We start from the raw sequence: 17,571 nt of genomic DNA, 5'->3' as shown, positions 1-17,571 counted from the left end.
CATTGAAAAGGTCTATAGAAAAGTCTGCGATGGTATATGTCTATCTCTTATGGATAACCCACAATAACTTTTTTTTGTCATTTACTTTTTACGACAAATAATGGCTAATTTTCGATGCGATTTTAACCAATACAGCATTAATCCTTAACCAATTAAATACCTTCAATACATTGTTAATTTAATATAGATCTATATGGGCCTTTACACCGTATGATTTAAGTGAATATTTTCGAAGATATTACAGATTTAAAAATTGCAGGACGTAGCATTTACGGCGGTACCGCCTACCGGCCGGCCGCCCGGCTATATACCTATTTTATACCCGTGTGCGAAGCCGGGGCGGGTCGCTAGTCAAATATATACGGTATTGGATAACTCAGTAAGATGAAGGCTTTACCGTAGATTGAACACGCATTTTGATTTTATGCAGATTGCCTGTATTATGCTATTTCTGGAAAGTTTATCTTCTTCAATTGAATTACTTTATTCAATTTTAATGAAATTTATCCTACTATATATTGATTTTCCTGAAAATACACTATAATGTATAACATATTGTAAAGCTACTTACCTACACACTTACCTATGTACTACACCTAGATTTAACTAGGTACATTTTTAATTTATATATTAACAAGTTTTTTATTGCATTATACGCATTACGTATACGAGTATGAAATTACTGATACTTAGTTGTTTATACATATAAAGTTTATAGAATCCTAACAATCTCCGATAGAAATAGTTAAAAATTAAGTACCTAGGTATGTAATTTATTATTATCTCCTTTAGTTTGAAAGAATTAAATTCATCGTACGCAATAACTGCTAACAATCTGTCATAGAAAACAAGTAAGGAAATGCAGTTATAGATAAAACCATAAAGTGAGCTCATAAATCATCACAACTGGGGTCTGGGAGACTAGATAAAGTTGTCGCTTTGATTTAGATCCAATTTACTTGAGTATTGCACGAAATAATAGATTTGCGAACGAAAATTATAGCTTTATCCCGTACCTATAATATTGCATTTAATCTTAATGAGTTTTCTTGATTGATTGATCTTGTTGTGATCAAATGAAGATTTAAAAAATGTTAATTACTTAATTATCAAAGCTGTCCTAAAGCTTTTCAGCCGCAACTTCGTTATCGTTGTGTAAAACTGAACAAATAATATACTTACCTAAATCATACAAAGCGCTGTTACAAATAGTATAAGTAATTTTGTAATTGTTCTTGTGTTTAAAATGTAGTACATGAAAAGTAGCAAAGCCTCGATAAATATTTTAATGATATAGGACTCCTGACCTCACCTCTCGTCTACAATCATCAAAATTTCTTCCAATTGTGTTCAACTTTAACATAACGGCAATTCATCCAATCATTAAAATTTATACAAGTATTCAATTACATCAATACGTACAATCATCGGAACTTGATATGTGAGCATTTCATACTAAAGAAATGTCATTACCGTGGAATATATCATTATGTTTGTATTGCTACCGCGTGCTCTGAGATCCACAATAATGAGACCTTAATAGCATATGACATAGTTGTGTCAGTCGTGTATCATTCAATTAAATGTAATCTAATGGAGGTGCGTTTTATCTAATAGTAGTGTAGTAATTTTGTAAACGATTTAATGTGTTTGAACTTTTGTAAAAGTGTTTTATTACTCCACAGATGATGTGCATTCACTACAACGCATCGTGAGCCTTACATTTAAGGAAAAATGTTAAATAATTATAACTTGAAAAACATATTGTGGCAGGAAACGTGTTTATTAAAGAATTCATCTTGAAATACCTATTGTTGACAACAAGTACGTAGTAGAAGCACAGAATAGTTAATAGTTACTGGTAGAAGATAGGGTTGGTTTGCGTTATCGACACGCGCAGCAAATTATAATGCTCTGCTGACTTTTTTCTACTACCCACTTCCAAATATCGTACGTTGAATTTTATTTTTAATTTCTTTCTCGACGTTGTAAATAATTACAAACCTTTATCAAGTATAATTACTGCCTCAAGTAATCGTCATTAAACGAGAGGGCCGTACCCAGTACCTTTCCATTTAAATGCCTATCTATTTATATCATTACAGAACAATCAAATATTTATCGATCAATCAATCAGTCGATATATTTCGGCGCGCATACTGTAATTACAAAATGTGTTAAGTGCGTCAATACCAAATTATGTTATCCAAATCCAGCTTCCACGTGCCACTCCTATACTTCACAGTAAGCATAACATTGTAGCTATTAAAATAACATTTATAACATACCTTGTAGCTGGCATCTATTGATCGACGAGTGAATAACTGAACTTTACCAAATCACGGCGACTAACAATGTTTGTAGAAGCCATTAGTGGAGCTTTTTTTCAGCATAAATAAATATCGGGCTTATAAATATTTTAGGTTAAGAGATTTTAATAAGTTTATTTGTAAAGTTGTCTTGCTTGGTGTTACCTGGAATTTGTTTGGCGTATCTTATAATGGTTGTTTGCTTTTAATTAATTAAAACTTGGAAGTGCAAGTATAGGATTACCTGTATATGATTTTGATTTATAGTTAAGTATTGGCGAGATTTTCTAATTGCAGTTATTGTTAATAATTTTTTATGACTGCCACAATATGTCTTTTCTTAATGTGAAGCTATATTATTTTGACTATTATACATAGTTTTTATATATTAAATAGACAGTTTGAAAATAGAGATAATACCAAGACATTTGTACATTCACTATAACATCTTCTTTCACGTAAAAATTCCTCCTCTTTTACTACCTTCCTTGAAATATAGCATTAGTCTCTACTTTTGAGATGGTAGTGTCTAATTTGTAACGCATCTTCTCATCAGTACAAACCGGCCAAGATTGAGATACACTCATTAGATTTAATAGACGCGACTGACGGCAGGTGATGCTTTCTAATAACTCATATATTACATGTAAAACTACGTTAGGCTACTACAGTACTGAGAAATGTGTTTTTACCGTAATCACTGAAAGAGAATCCTAGCTAGAGTATAATAATATGAGGATATTTCTTTTACGTTATAGAATAATCACAGACTATAAATTTATATAGACGTCCGCGTCGCCTTCGGGTAAATAAATGTGGCAGAATAGCAAGCAACCGTTTTGTTGCAACTTTAAAAAGTTGACTTGAAGATGTATAAAATAAAACAACTGAGTGCAAATTTTAATTGTGTTTGTATTGGATAAATATACAGCAACATTATTTGAAATATATTTTCTGTATAATATTAATAAACTCACGTTCATATAGTTTAAGTAAACTTTGCAAATACAGTAATTGAAAGACGTTCGAAAGAAGCACCAAACTTTACTTGGAGGTTTTTCCTAAAAGTGTGGTACAGTAAGCTAATTTAAATTCAATTGGGGTTTATGAAAGTAAGTGATTTAAATCTAGCTCTCTTCGCATTAGACCACATTGTAAGTAACTTGAAAAATTATATACACATTAGAAATATTTTTTATTATGTACCGGATTAGGTGTTAATTCTATAAATAGAAAAATGACACAAATTTAAAATGATACCTAGTTTAAAGATTTAGAGAATTTTCTCAATCAAAAATATGAAAATATTGACGATATATGAAATAGAGAAATAGAATGACATCCCATTTAATCTATCCGATTAAATTTCTTTAAAACGGAAGAGTTCCTTGATCCATTATCTGCAACTCACCACCATATACTGCAAATCACCGCCAAATTCGGTCAACAACTATAACCATTTATGTACCATATATGTACCAACAAATGCTTATGCATGTCGATCATTAGGCTCTTATCCATTACACCTGATTGATGATTCGGCGTTCTTTCTACCTTCAGATATATTACGATCCTGTCTAGAGCTTCCTGTACCGACGGCATAAAGATGTTAAACCTAATTAAGTATTGTTTAATAGTGGTGAGGTGATGAGGGTTAATTAGTGCAATATCTGTTGAGTTGGTTAAAGCTCTAGCGGTTTATTTTTGTGTGTATTCTGTCGATTATGAAGACTTTGTATGTAGGTACCTAAGACATGGATGAACAGAAATTTATGGGTAGTTAAGTTTGTTAATTTTAATAAGTACGTATTGAAATATTCTGGGTTCCAAAGCAGACTGTCATAAACCAATAAGTAAAAAATAAAATAAAACGGACAAAAAAAATTGTTATGAAGCATCCAACAAGTAAATAAATAAATAAGTCATATATTTCACATAATTTTTTTTTACAAATTAAGCATGCATGTTTTAGGTTTTCAAAGGAAATAAACATGATAGAAATACGAGAGAAGGTGTTATGCCACTTCTAATCAACTAAAATTAACAAACATACAATTATTTAACACAATCGTGTGCTTAGGTACTGCGTAATTACGTTTTCAATATAATTGTGCATTTGACGGCGCCTGTCAATGAAATGTCCTCTGAACAAACAATACTACATTATTCAACTAGTGCCTATTCTTAGAGCATTTCCTCTGTATACTAGGTGTAGACAAAATTATCTCGCAAATGATAATACTAATGCAAGATATACTCGAGCTTCGAAAACTATAATATTCACCAGGTTAAGGTACCTACTAATTTGAACGTTAACTCATGACTGCAGACTGCAGACTGAGAAGACTACTAAAAGCTCTAGTTGACTAGAGCTTTTAGTCGTCTTCAATAATTTCAATTTAATGCAAAGCTTTCTATTTTTAACGTTGTAACTTCTTAACCCCCTATGGAAGATATCATGCGGAATGGTGAGTTTTTTGAAAAAATATACAAGCTTTATGACTCTTTTCCTATACAACTACAGTATTTTCCTTTTAAAATTACACTGAATTTCGACATAGAGTTCAAGTTTTTTTGCACTGACAATTTTCGCGGATCTAATACAAAGATTGTAGCCTAGATGTGCAAAGTTTTACAACAAAAAAGGAATACTTATTGTTAATGATTTGAACGAACAATAGGCACCATTAATGCATATATCTGATCAAGTTATCATATTAACCCAATCCATTAATACTTGACCTCTGGTTTGAGCTAATGACAATGAAGCATACTGATTTTATTCATCAAATTAGAGATAGCTAACAATATCGTTTTTAAATATTATATTGACGTTTTTTCAAGGTTTGTGTGTCATTTGTTATAAAGCTAACACCGTTATTACTATGCAATTATCGACGACACACAATCTAATAGATATCAAATTATAAAAATCATATAAAGTTTTTAGTGTTTCACTTGCGACCATGAATTATTTTTCTTACATAAAGTAATATAGACACTTCTAGATACAAATGGTTTTCACAGGACGTGAAAAACGTAGGAATTCTATTCTGATGATGAATCATTCCCGTATGTATTCCAGAGTCTATGAATACGTTGAAAATTGCTTGAATATGTAGTCTTTATAGAGTAAACCGTAGAATGAATAATTTTGGAAGATTATCATCTCTTAAATTGTGTTTGTTGTTGCTTGCAATATTTATTACCATAAAGACTACAATATAAATGTTATAAAAATTAACAGTTATCAAGACGTCTTCATTAGAGTGAAAAATAGGATTGAGCTTCAAATTATTTATTTGTTTGGAAGAGCTAGTAATAAATTATAACAGTGATAAAATCTAAAAACTTGTGACTACGTATATTGCTCTCAGTTTCGATAAAAGTAGCAGTTTTATTCACATTCTTTCCTATATACGAGTATATTCAAATACCTATACATACCATATTAGAATAAGACAGGTTTGTCATTAATACCATATACAAAATGAAGTTTTTCAACTGTGAAAGTACCCTCGTTTTCATACGTGTTGAAAAAATCTGTACCTAGTCATGCTCAGGTTATGCAGTCGAGTTACTGAGAAAGCTAGACATTTAGATATAACATAATTTCGTTAAGTATTGATGTCCCGAAAGTCTTTGCAAAAGTATCTAGATTATGAAAGGCAATTATCGTCTTTTTGATTGTAAATTATTCTTTATTGTTTCAACTTCAAGTCTCTTTTACTCAACGATTGTATTCTATGATTGTATTGCTAATACTTATAACATAAGTTTTAAACGTCCATATAATGACTAATAAGTTGTTTTACCTACTGGAAAACTGTACATTCAAGGGATACAAATCTCAACAAAAACACGGTTATTTAAAAGAGACATTTTCTTCAACATAGAGTAAAACTATATATATAAACGTTAGAAACGACCATGTGCATTTTCTCTAATCCATATTATTACAGTATGCGTGCGTGGTCCTATTTGTGTGCAATTTCCCTGAGTTGTCACAGGGGTTCAGTAATTGTAGCAATGAGGATGCCATGCTATAATCACGAGCAAGTCGATTGGCAGTTATAGGTTTTTTCTATCCACAATTTCTTATGCTAAACGGCGTACGGCATACCCTGTTACGTATTCTTTATAATCACGCGCGTGTCTTTTAATAAATGCAAATGATCGTGATACGTGTATATTAATCAAAATGATATTCTAGTTTTCTTCTTGGTAAGTAGAGAATGTGATAAGCTTTTCAGAATGCGGTTATCCTAAAGGACATCAAGTAACAATTTTCCTTGCACAAGAAAATATCATTAATCAATGAACCGGCCGAGGAATGAGAATCCAATAACCACCTTAATCAAAAAGCTCGCAAAAACCTCATTTATGCATTAAGGGCGCGTATAAAGTCAAATCACCAATCAACTTTTAGTTGATACGTGTAATATTCAAGACCAAATATAAAAAATAAAATATATGTAAAACTTGATGATATTTTCGATTATATTGAAATTGACTCGATAGAAAAAATTCACGAAGTTACCTCTAAATTTCACACTTTTACGTTTTTTACTAGACATGGTAATACTTATTATGATTTTTTTTTCATAAACAATTATATTAAAACATTTGCAATATATTTGTCAGAGCATTTTGTGTAATTACTTTTAGTTTTGGTTTAATCACGATAAAACACTTTTGGCGCTTACTATATTTTTAATTACGCAAGAAATCATCTTCCATCGCACGTTCCGGGAGCTAAAAACATAATTCTATTTCATACATCACCATCAGACGCTATCGCTCCGTTGAGACGAGTAGACCACGCTAAAATTGCTGCGCCGTGTTTTATAATTACGCCGAATATTGATTTGTTGAAAATGGTAAACAACAAAATGAAAAGACTTAAGAAACGAGAACTAAAGAAGATTCAAATTGAAAAGATAACTAAATGTCGAAGGTAATAATGTTTATAATGTATAATATAATAGTATTGTTATAATATTAATAAATAATAATTATAATATAAAAAGATAAGTCTTGATTTACCTATTTGAGAAAGTTTAGTTTCTGTAAAATAATTTCCGCGGGCTGAGTATTGACGCGATAGCAGCAGCAACTATAGATAGGTAAATAAAATTCATAGTGGTACCTAATTCTTACAGTCGCGGTGCAATCAATCAAGTCAAGAAAGATTTATATTATTATTATTACTATAGGCAGATCCTATGTTCGCTCCAGTAAATAATAATATCAATAATATGTAAACCGGTTGTGAATAGTACATTATATATTATATTTACAATCTGTATTAGATAATCATACATAACATCTATACATAGGTATAACAAATTCGTACGAAAGTCAAAATTGTACTTACATTGAATAGGTATTTTTTTATAATATACATATGTATATGTATATGTATATATATAATATATTCATAATCTGTATTACATAGTAATATGTAGTACATATCTATACATAAACATAGTTTTTAGAATTTTTGTATGTGTGTCTGTATGTAGGTATGTCTGGGCTCTAATTTTGGTGCAGATATAGCTTGAGACCTGAGAAAGGTCATAGGATGAGTTTTATCCCGTAAATAAAAAAAACTGTCTGTGTTTGTCTGTTTGTTTGTACACGCTAATCTCCGGAACTACTGGACGGATTTGAATGAAAGTTATTTTGTTGTGTAGGTACTATTATATTATCCGGGAAATATAAAATAATAATTTATTTTGAAAACTGAAACACCTGATGCAGAACCGCAACAGACCACCTAAACTATAGATTCATTTGAGAAAGTTTATCCAAGCGAGTTTGGATATTATTATTTGTGTAAATTCTGTAAATTCGTTTCCGCGAGTTGAGTATTCATGCGACGATATTTATAGATACCTACATTCATAGTGGGTACCTACAATTTACAAAGACACTTTTTATACTTAGTTATGTAGGTACCTAATTCCTACGGTCGCCTTGCAAATGCAATCAATCAAATTGACCCTGTTTGAAAGTAATTTACTAATTTCACAGAACAATTTTAAATTTGGAAAATGTGGACCCTCACTCTCAACCTGTGTCTACTGACTATTGCCACGCAGAAAAAAATACTCCAGAAAGGTACCTGCTAAAGTTACCAGCTCTCGATAAAATAATACGTAAATTTCGAAGAACTTTGTAATATTTTATAAAGGATAATTTTTATTTTTATTTTTAGAATAATTGCTGAGTCGAAAAATGTCGAACAATCTAATAGTCCATTGAATAAAAAGTTCTAGAGTGCGTGAGTTAGTAACGTAAGATGTTTCTTCGGAAACATGTCAAGAGTCCCTAGGTAATAAACATACTAAAACCCCGGGCCACTAGGAGGAGCCCCGGAGTGGGGGGAGGGGGAAAATGGGTCCATTTTTTCATTTTTCGCTTAAATCTCAAAAACGGTACATGTTAGAGAAAAACTTTCAAGGAAAAGTTGAAAGGCCATAAAATTATCTACAAGTTGTACCTGAATCATTTTTTCCTATATCCTACCGTTTCTGAGTTATACGCAGTAAAACATGATTTTGGCTCAAACAATTTCCACATCAATCGATCAAAAAATATTTCTTTCTTCCAAAAAACTCAAAAGTGCTACTTGTGACCGGTACTGATAGATTGCTCTTAATTAGGTCTATAATTGGTAAAATAAACACATTCCTCCATGGAAGCCTTTAGGAGGAATCGATTGTCAAAATATTATATTATGGTAGTTTGAGTTACTGAACTTGATCTTTTTATTTTTTTCTTCCAAAAAACTCATAAGTGCAACTTGTGACCGGTACAGATAGATTGCTCATAATTGGGTCTATCATTGATAAAAATACCAGATTCCACCATGGAGGCCTTTAGGAGGTATTGAATTTTATTAGGGTAGTTACGATACATGAACTTTTTAACTAACTACCCTAATAAAATTCAATTCCCCGTAAACGCCTCCATGGTGGAATCTGGTATTTTTATCAATGATAGACCTAATTATGAGCAATCTATCTGTACCGGTCACAAGTTGCACTTTTGAGCTTTTTGGAAGAAAAAAAATAAAAAGTTCATGTATCGTAACTACCCTGATAAAATTCAATTCCCCGTAAACGCCTCCGTGGTGGAATCTGGTATTTTTAGCAATGATAGACCTAATTATGAGCAATCTATCTGTACCGGTCACAAGTTGCACTTTTGAGTTTTTTGGAAGAAAAAAATAAAAAGATCAAGTTCAGTAACTCAAACTGCCCTAATATAATATTTTGACAATCGATTCCTCCTAAAGGCTTCCATGGACGAATGTGTTTATTTTACCAATTATAGACCTAATTAAGAGCAATCTATCAGTACTGGTCACAAGTTGCACATTTGAGTTTTTTGGAAGAAAGAAATATTTTTTGATCGATTGATGTTGAAATTGTTTGAGCCAAAATCATGTTTTACTGCGTATAACTCAGAAACGGTAGGATATAGGAAAAAATGATTCAGGTACAACTTGTAGATAATTTTATGGCCTTTCAATTTTTCCTTGAAAGTTTTTCTCTAACATGTACCGTTTTTGAGATTTAAGCGAAAAATGAAAAAAAATGGACCCATTTCCCCCCTCCCCCCACTCCGGGGCTCCTCCTAGTGGCCCGGGGTTTTAGTATGTTTATTACCTAGGGACTCTTGACATGTTTCCGAAGAAACATCTTACGTTACTAACTCACGCACTCTAGACCCCCCTTGGAGGGACTCATTCAATGGACTATAACCAAATTAATCAAAATAAAGTTCTGGAGGAATGTGTGTCGTCGACTGCGTATGTTTATTTAAAAATAGTATCTATACTCGCTATTTCGACAGACTTTTTTTACGGATTCGTGCTCTATACTGTTTCCCTAATATTGTTTTTTTTTATATATTACATACAGACAGTTTTTACTTTTTTTATTGTTTTATAATATGTATAGATTATCATTAATAATTATAAACAAATAATAATAAAAAGACATATTACATAATTTGTGATGATTTCAACTTCACTGTTTTATACAATTATTTTAGACAACATACCTACTAACTACCGAAAATACGCGTTGAACGAGCGAAGAATATTGTGTATAATTTAGCGTGCGATGAACTTTACGTACGTTGGATGAGCCGGGTGTATGAGGGTATTGTGAGGGCGCGCGGCATGGCGCGTAATGTGCGGGGCTTAATCGTAGAATTATCTGGCTTTATACGCCCTCTTAATAGCAAAATAAGAACCTATGTTCAAGTAACTAGCGGCTGATTTATAGTTTACTATCAAATGATCATCAAGAGACCCGTTACTAAGATTTCATTATCACGCGGGAACAATTATAAGACTGAGAGGCGTACGCGAAAAAACGACCTCTCGACCCGCATATTCTAAGATGCTATACGCAAATCAAAGGATAAACAAGCAAATTCTTTCAAATCATCGCGTGGACGTTAGATATTGATGATATAAATTCCGCAACAATGCCTCGATCCGTTGGTTATTTCCTTCTTATGACATAGTTGGTCAATTATTGTCTATCTACCAGATGTCGATAAAAACCGCAAGCCATGGCACATACCGCGCTTTTGATGGCACGCATTTTGAGATATAGTTCGCCGCTTTAAGCGCTTTCTCTTTACCTCTTAAGTCTATTTTCGAGAAGCAACGTTTTTGCTGGAATAGCACGCGTGCGTGTCTCGTGCGTGGATAATGGTAGTCTATTGCAGTTTTATACAGCACTCCGATACGTTAATGTGATGTGATGTACTGATCGATGTCCAAGTATGTAACCAATGTTACTTACGTGGTGGTCGTATTATTACATTTTTTGCGTGGATTATTTCATAGATAATCGGACTTTTTGCACGTTGTATTGAGAAAAGACATTGTTTTAGAATATTCAGTACAGTTCTTCGTATAATGTATTGAATAATCATACGTACTGTTACGTTCTCCATATTTAAGATATTATTATTAGAACCCGCTGTATGCATATTGCATACATCGTTTTGCCGAGAAAAGAAATACGACCATCTACGATATACAGATGTATTTACAGCTTAGACTATTGAAAATACTCATTGTTTCCTAATTCCTAGTATGTAAATGTAGTCTTCTAAAACAGCCGATATAAGAGTTTGAAACCAGCTCTATAGATACATTAAAATAACTTGAAATATGACCCTTATTATATACCAATCCTCATTTTACAGTAAACAGTAAAAAATATCCAAGAACGATCCATAATAACTTATATGATATAACGGTTCCATTAATAAATTATAATAGAAACATCCTCTCATAAAAAGTTCTTCAAGTAAAGGATATGCGACTGTTACTTAGTAAGCAAATACCACCCGGTTTGATAGATTGCAGGCAAAGTTATTAAGGCTATTGACGCAAGAAACGCATTATGGTCTACACCTAGGCGTTACTCTATCAGGAACGAGTTTCTTGTTTATTCAATTACCTACTAGATGTTTCCCGCGCTCATTTTCAACCTAAGAATTCTTGTAGGATTTATTCCATTCCTGTTTCAAGGAACTGAATGAAAATCATGTATTTGAAATGGTTAAGGGAGTTTTTACGGAAGGGGAGACTAAATCAGGTGACATTTATGAGATGAAAATGACTTCAATCTATTAATTGAATTAAAACCGTTATCCTGATATTATTAGTACAAAGTTCATATATTCTTCTTATTTTTAATGCAGCTTTGCTTGCAAGGTTACAAATAAAGAAAACGATTAAATTCATAAAGAACACTAGGGGACAGTAAAAATATCATTTCACATTTGACCATATTGTGGTCACGTAGGCTGAACAATAAAATAATAATGGGTACTTATTTAACCCAAAATTAACATTCTGGTTATGTAAGCCGTTTAAACGATTACGAGGGTTTTTAAATGTGTTCAAACGTAATTAATAGCTAAATACATGTATGTATGCTATCTCAGCCACCTAACATCGCACGTAGGATGAATACCTCATAGAGTCTGGCCAGCCAAAGCTGAACCCAGTAAAGGGCGGCAAATTAAAAAATATGGACCTGGTAACATCGGCTTTAGTCGGAAAAAAACATTTTGATACTTTTGATATTCATAAAGGTGATCATTAGGGTGGAGCACAGACATGTCTCAGATCATAGTACATCAGGTACACAACACAGCAGGATTTAAACGTTATTTAAGCAAATGATTGGAACCGTTTTCAACAAAATGACAATTAACTACGCAGAAACGCCATGATGACATTCCATAGTGTGGCCGCTACAAAAAACACTGGGTTCAGCTTTGGCTGGCCAGACTCTAATTTGGTCCTACTACTTTCCATATTTAAGTGACTGCTGTAATAATTTAAGATTTTGAAGCGCCCATAATTTATAGCTATAAATTCGTAGCGTTATTCCATACATATGTTAATGAATATAATATGAAATAAATAAACAAGTATGCCACAGCCACCACGGTATATCAAGATTAACTTCATTGCTATCATTCGTCAATTCAAACCATTTGTTAGATGAAAATCGACAGAAACTGGATTTGAATCGATGGTTTCAATCAAATGCTTTAAATTATACGCTAGTAGTGATATTTGATACCAGTAATAAAATAATATTGTCCTGAATATTGATTTAATAACATTGTAGGTATAGTTTTGAATGAATAGAAGACTCATAGATTATCGAAAAAATTATTGTAAATTAATTTTGAATGAATTTATTATCTTATTTTATTATTATTTATTCTTATAAATCAGAGTGTCTTGTAGATATTATGCTTCACGTTATTTTGTCTTTGCTATTTTGTTTTAAAGTTAAAAAGCTCGCTCGTAGTAAACTTACCTTACGTCATCATTGCAGTCTCTTATGCCCTTTTACAAATCTGTAACCAAAGAATATATATTTTGAAAATGTATTTTTACGAAAATGCTTACATGTATATAAAATTAATATTCAATAAAGATTCTGCCACGATTAGCGCGCATACCGATGTATTTAAATTTACTTAAGGTTACTAAACAAATAATGTATGCGCATAGTTCATTCACTTAAACAATTATTGTGAGGGCGACCGAAGGTTTCAATATGTTTATTAATTCATCAACTTTATCTTGAAGAAATTAGAGGCTAAAATCGTGAGTGGTTATGAAGTTGTGCGATATGGTAGGATGGTCGGCAGCGAAGCGTGGTGCATGCCTAGCCAGCCATGCTCATGGCTTATTTCTTCCTGGGTTTTTTTGAGACGGAAATAATCGAATTAATTAACATTCGCTATGTCTGAGGTGGAGATGTTTTGATGGATGTGAATGGTGTTGGACGTTTAGGCATCTATGGGTTTTTACGTAAATTAAAATGTTGTACGTATCAGTGGCAAGAAGGAATAATACTTTCGTAGGTACAGCTACAACGTATTTCCAGCCGGGTGGGAAAAATATTAATTTATTTACCTTTTAAGATTTTGTTATAATTTGGTATTTAAAATTTTTAGATGCAGATAGAGCGATGGACTCTATCACACGTATTTTATGTAATTATTTTAATGCGAATAAACTAAAGAAGGTAGTAGTAGGTAGTTTCGTACATAATACAATTTTCGTTACAATTTCTGGAAATCATCAGGGAGGTTCTTTATAATTGATTATATTGATTATGTCATTGTGTTGAAATTAAGTTGCAAGTGGAGTTCCATGTCTCCTTGTGAGATATGAGGAAAATGCACTATATGCACATAACACAACTCAACATATTTTTATATTCGTTCTCCATTTAGCTGTAATTCCCACACTTAGCACGGACAACCGCAGACAGTTGCTCTGAACTCTAAAGTCTAAGGGCGCCTAATCTCATGTAATAAGCATGCTCTCTGCGTAAATAACGATTTATGTTCGCAAATACCTGTGTCGCTTGTCCGTCTGGAGATCACGGTCGAAATTAATAGTTCAAAGACGTTGTAACGGAACAATTAAGCTTGGTTTTCTTATTAACTTTAACTATATTTTTTTGTATACGAAATAACATGTATGGTTCTCAAATCAAGTAAGGTAACATATTCTTCTAGTGGCGTCTTTCCAAACTATACAAGGCCAGTACGCAACGGTGTGAAACTAATCACGTATAGTTTGGAAATAACTTTTTCACAAAGTTCTTCCAATCTATACAACAGCAGTACGCAAGTACTCGCGTATACTTTGTAGTGAAGTAAGTAAGAATAGCGCTCCAAAATATACAGCGCCAGTACGCATGCGGACTAATCGTGTATGTTTCGGAGTAAGCGCGGCGTCTTTCCATTGCTCGCGCTTATATTATTGTATTGCTGTTTTGAAATCTATTATTAAAATGCATGTGTATTGTGTATGTAATGTTGCGTACTGATCGTATATTTTTTGTATCGAGGATGCTTGTGTCTTCGTTCCCGACTATACCGCACGACTTACAATTGACAATAGTGCTAAAATGTAAGAATCTAATAAGTCCAGAAGAAGACGGTTGCGAGGCGACGGCTATTTTTGTGTAGTTAAAAAAAAAACGAACCTAACCTAACCCATAGGTAACCCTTATATCTGTTACCTATTTATTTTTCTAAGCTCACCTAATAATATTTTTATTCCATATTTTACTGAATCAATCAAGAAGAATAAAAGTAGATAGATATAGCTTTACAAGTCTTTGATTGCCTACGCCTATTTATTATTTCGCTCAAGCGTAAGTGGTGTAGTAGGTATATTTAGTTATATTTTGCGTACTGATCGTGTATAGTTTGGAACGAAGAAGCAAGCATCCGCGTTACAAAGTATACACGATCAGTACGCAAACTTCGTGTATATTTTGTAATAACAAACTTAAAAACAGTATCACAAAGTATACACGAGCAGTTTCCCATGGTTGCGTTCTGGCTATGTATAGTTTGTAAATACGCCTTCTAGTGCTTTAGTTTACTTACGACTAAGTACAAAAGCTTTTTTAAATCAACTACTGCAATAAAGGCCTAAAGATTTAAATATAAAACAACTAGCTGCGCTCCGCGGTTCCACCCGCGTTGCTCCGCTCCTGTTGGCCTTAGCGTGATGATACATATAATATAGCATATAGCCTTCCTCGATGAATGGGCTATCTAACAAAATTTTTTTTTTAATTTTCAAATCGATCCAGTAGTTCCTGTGATTAGCGCGTTCAAACAAACAAACAAACTCTTCAGCTTTATAATATGAGTATAGATAGTATAGATTATTTGGAATGTCATATACAGTGCGACACAAAAGAGATGAAAATAAATGAGGGCGCCACCGTCGCTCATATAGCAACACTGATACTGCGACGCAAACGATCTTGATACTATAGAATAAAAATCCAAAAATGTATAAAATATAATCTAAAATAAATACCGCGATTTAAACCGTTATAATTGTTTCAGTGTAGCAATAGTGTAATTTAAGACAAAAATACATTAGTATTTTAATTGACCTACCTAGGTCAAATTTTACTTAAATGTATTTGGAATTAGTTATTTTATAAAAATCGGTCAAGTGTTTAGACTGCAGAGGCGCACATAGAATCAAACATACAAACAAACAAGCATACATGCAGCTCAAACACATTACCCTCTTTCTGGGTCCGTCGGGTAGAAAAAAACAAGGCGATTTGAAAACCACATATTTTTATTTTTTTGTAGATAAATTTTGTACATTAATATAATTCATCAAAATCTAAATATTCTACTCCTTCAAAGGACTGATCATCACTCTGTTTCGAAGTACTGGCAAGAGGGTACGGGGCATCTTCAGTATCTGTAAATATGATACAGTAAATATGATTTTTTTTCTTATGGTTTGATTGATTAATAGAAAGATAGCTGTATGAAAACAGTTATCACTATACTATGTAGTAAAATCTAAACTAGGTACTTTATTTGAGGCTGGTTGGATTGGATATAACTTCTTGACTCAAATTGTGCTGGTCGCACTATAAAAACTAGTTTTTGTTTACATACAAATAACCTCAAATTAATTTGCGAAAACGTAATAATCGCCATACATACGTACATTAAACACTCGTTACTAATGGAATATTCTATTTTACGTAGTACTGAGCAAAAATAAATGGAATCTCACCGGTATATTCTGCTGTACGTTTGTAAACGTTTTCCAAATCAGTCAATAAATTTCCAGCTTGAAATTCGGACAAACACCGAATAAAAACTTTATACACCACATCACGGACACCGCTACGTTTAACCTTTTTCATGATGTCTCCTTTTTTATTTAAATTTCTTGTTCTAAATAACAATTTTATCTCAATAATTCTCCACTTCACGAAAAAAACAACAAATTTTTATTCAACTTGACAGCTACATTGCCAATTCAGGGTTGCCAGGTAATGAAAAATGAATTAGTTCCAAAATAATTAATTTCATCTCTTTTATGTCGTACTATATGTTTAAAATTTTTAATTTACATGGATAAATGTATTGGATTATAAATGAATTATAAATAGACTATAATATTATAAATGCGAAAGTAACTCTGTCTGTCTGTCTGTTACTCAATCACGCCTAAACTACTGAACCAATTTGCATGAAATTTGCTACGGAGATATTTTGATACCCGAGAAAGGACATAGGCTACCTTTTACTGCGAAATATGTACCACGGGCGAAGCCGGGGCGGACCTCTAGTGTCATATATGTTTAAAATTTTTAATTTACATGGATAAATGTATTGGATTATAAATGAATTATAAATAGATTGAGAATTATCAAAAGTTTCGATGAGCATGTCAAATAAAGTTTATTGTACTATAACGACACGTTCCAAGACAAAACTGATCGGCAAGATAAATTAATGATGTCACCACTGTCTGCCAACGTAAATAGGATCCTAATTCCGGATCTGCATGTTACTACAGTCCTAATTAGTATGTAAAACATCGCTTGAAAGTCCCAATACGTTTGGAATAGTAAAAAAGACAAATCACTTTGATCGCCTAGATTCTTATCTATTAATGTAGGTACAGCGCTACTCAAATATTTGAATTCAAATATTGATGTACAATCGATTTAGTTTGCTCAGTATTACTTGAATTATCAAGAAATAGAATTGTTGACCGTTAGAGCTTTTTTTAGAAATATTGTTTACGATGATTGGTTTCGATGTGTTATTTGTATTTATACAGGGTTACTTGTAAAACACCAGCAACCTCGCAGGACTAGATAGCTAACATCATAAGTAACAACAT

General features: G+C 32.5%; 1 protein-coding gene across 3 annotated transcripts in view; it reads right to left on the bottom strand.

Annotated features, from left to right (window-relative positions):
• The window catches only part of sha (shavenoid), a 61,009-nt gene that overhangs the window by 33,215 nt on the left and 10,223 nt on the right, over positions 1-17,571 (bottom strand). For 2 of the 3 annotated variants that reach the window (XM_090110689.1, XM_090110691.1), the window contains exon 2: positions 13,184-13,223. The exons of the other annotated variant lie outside the window; for it this stretch is intronic. The gene's annotated coding sequence lies outside the window, so the exon portion shown is untranslated. The remainder of the gene's footprint in view (positions 1-13,183; positions 13,224-17,571) is intronic. 3 annotated transcript variants of the gene reach the window in all.

This window comes from Colias eurytheme, chromosome 16 (genome assembly GCF_061535395.1).
Source record: "Colias eurytheme isolate Ceu_HAF_F1 chromosome 16, ilColEury1 Martin Lab GWU primary, whole genome shotgun sequence".
In the NCBI taxonomy this organism is placed as follows: Eukaryota; Metazoa; Arthropoda; class Insecta; order Lepidoptera; family Pieridae; genus Colias; species Colias eurytheme.
The sequence above is the reverse complement of the archived record's forward strand: the minus strand, read 5'-3'. Positions and strand labels throughout refer to the sequence as shown.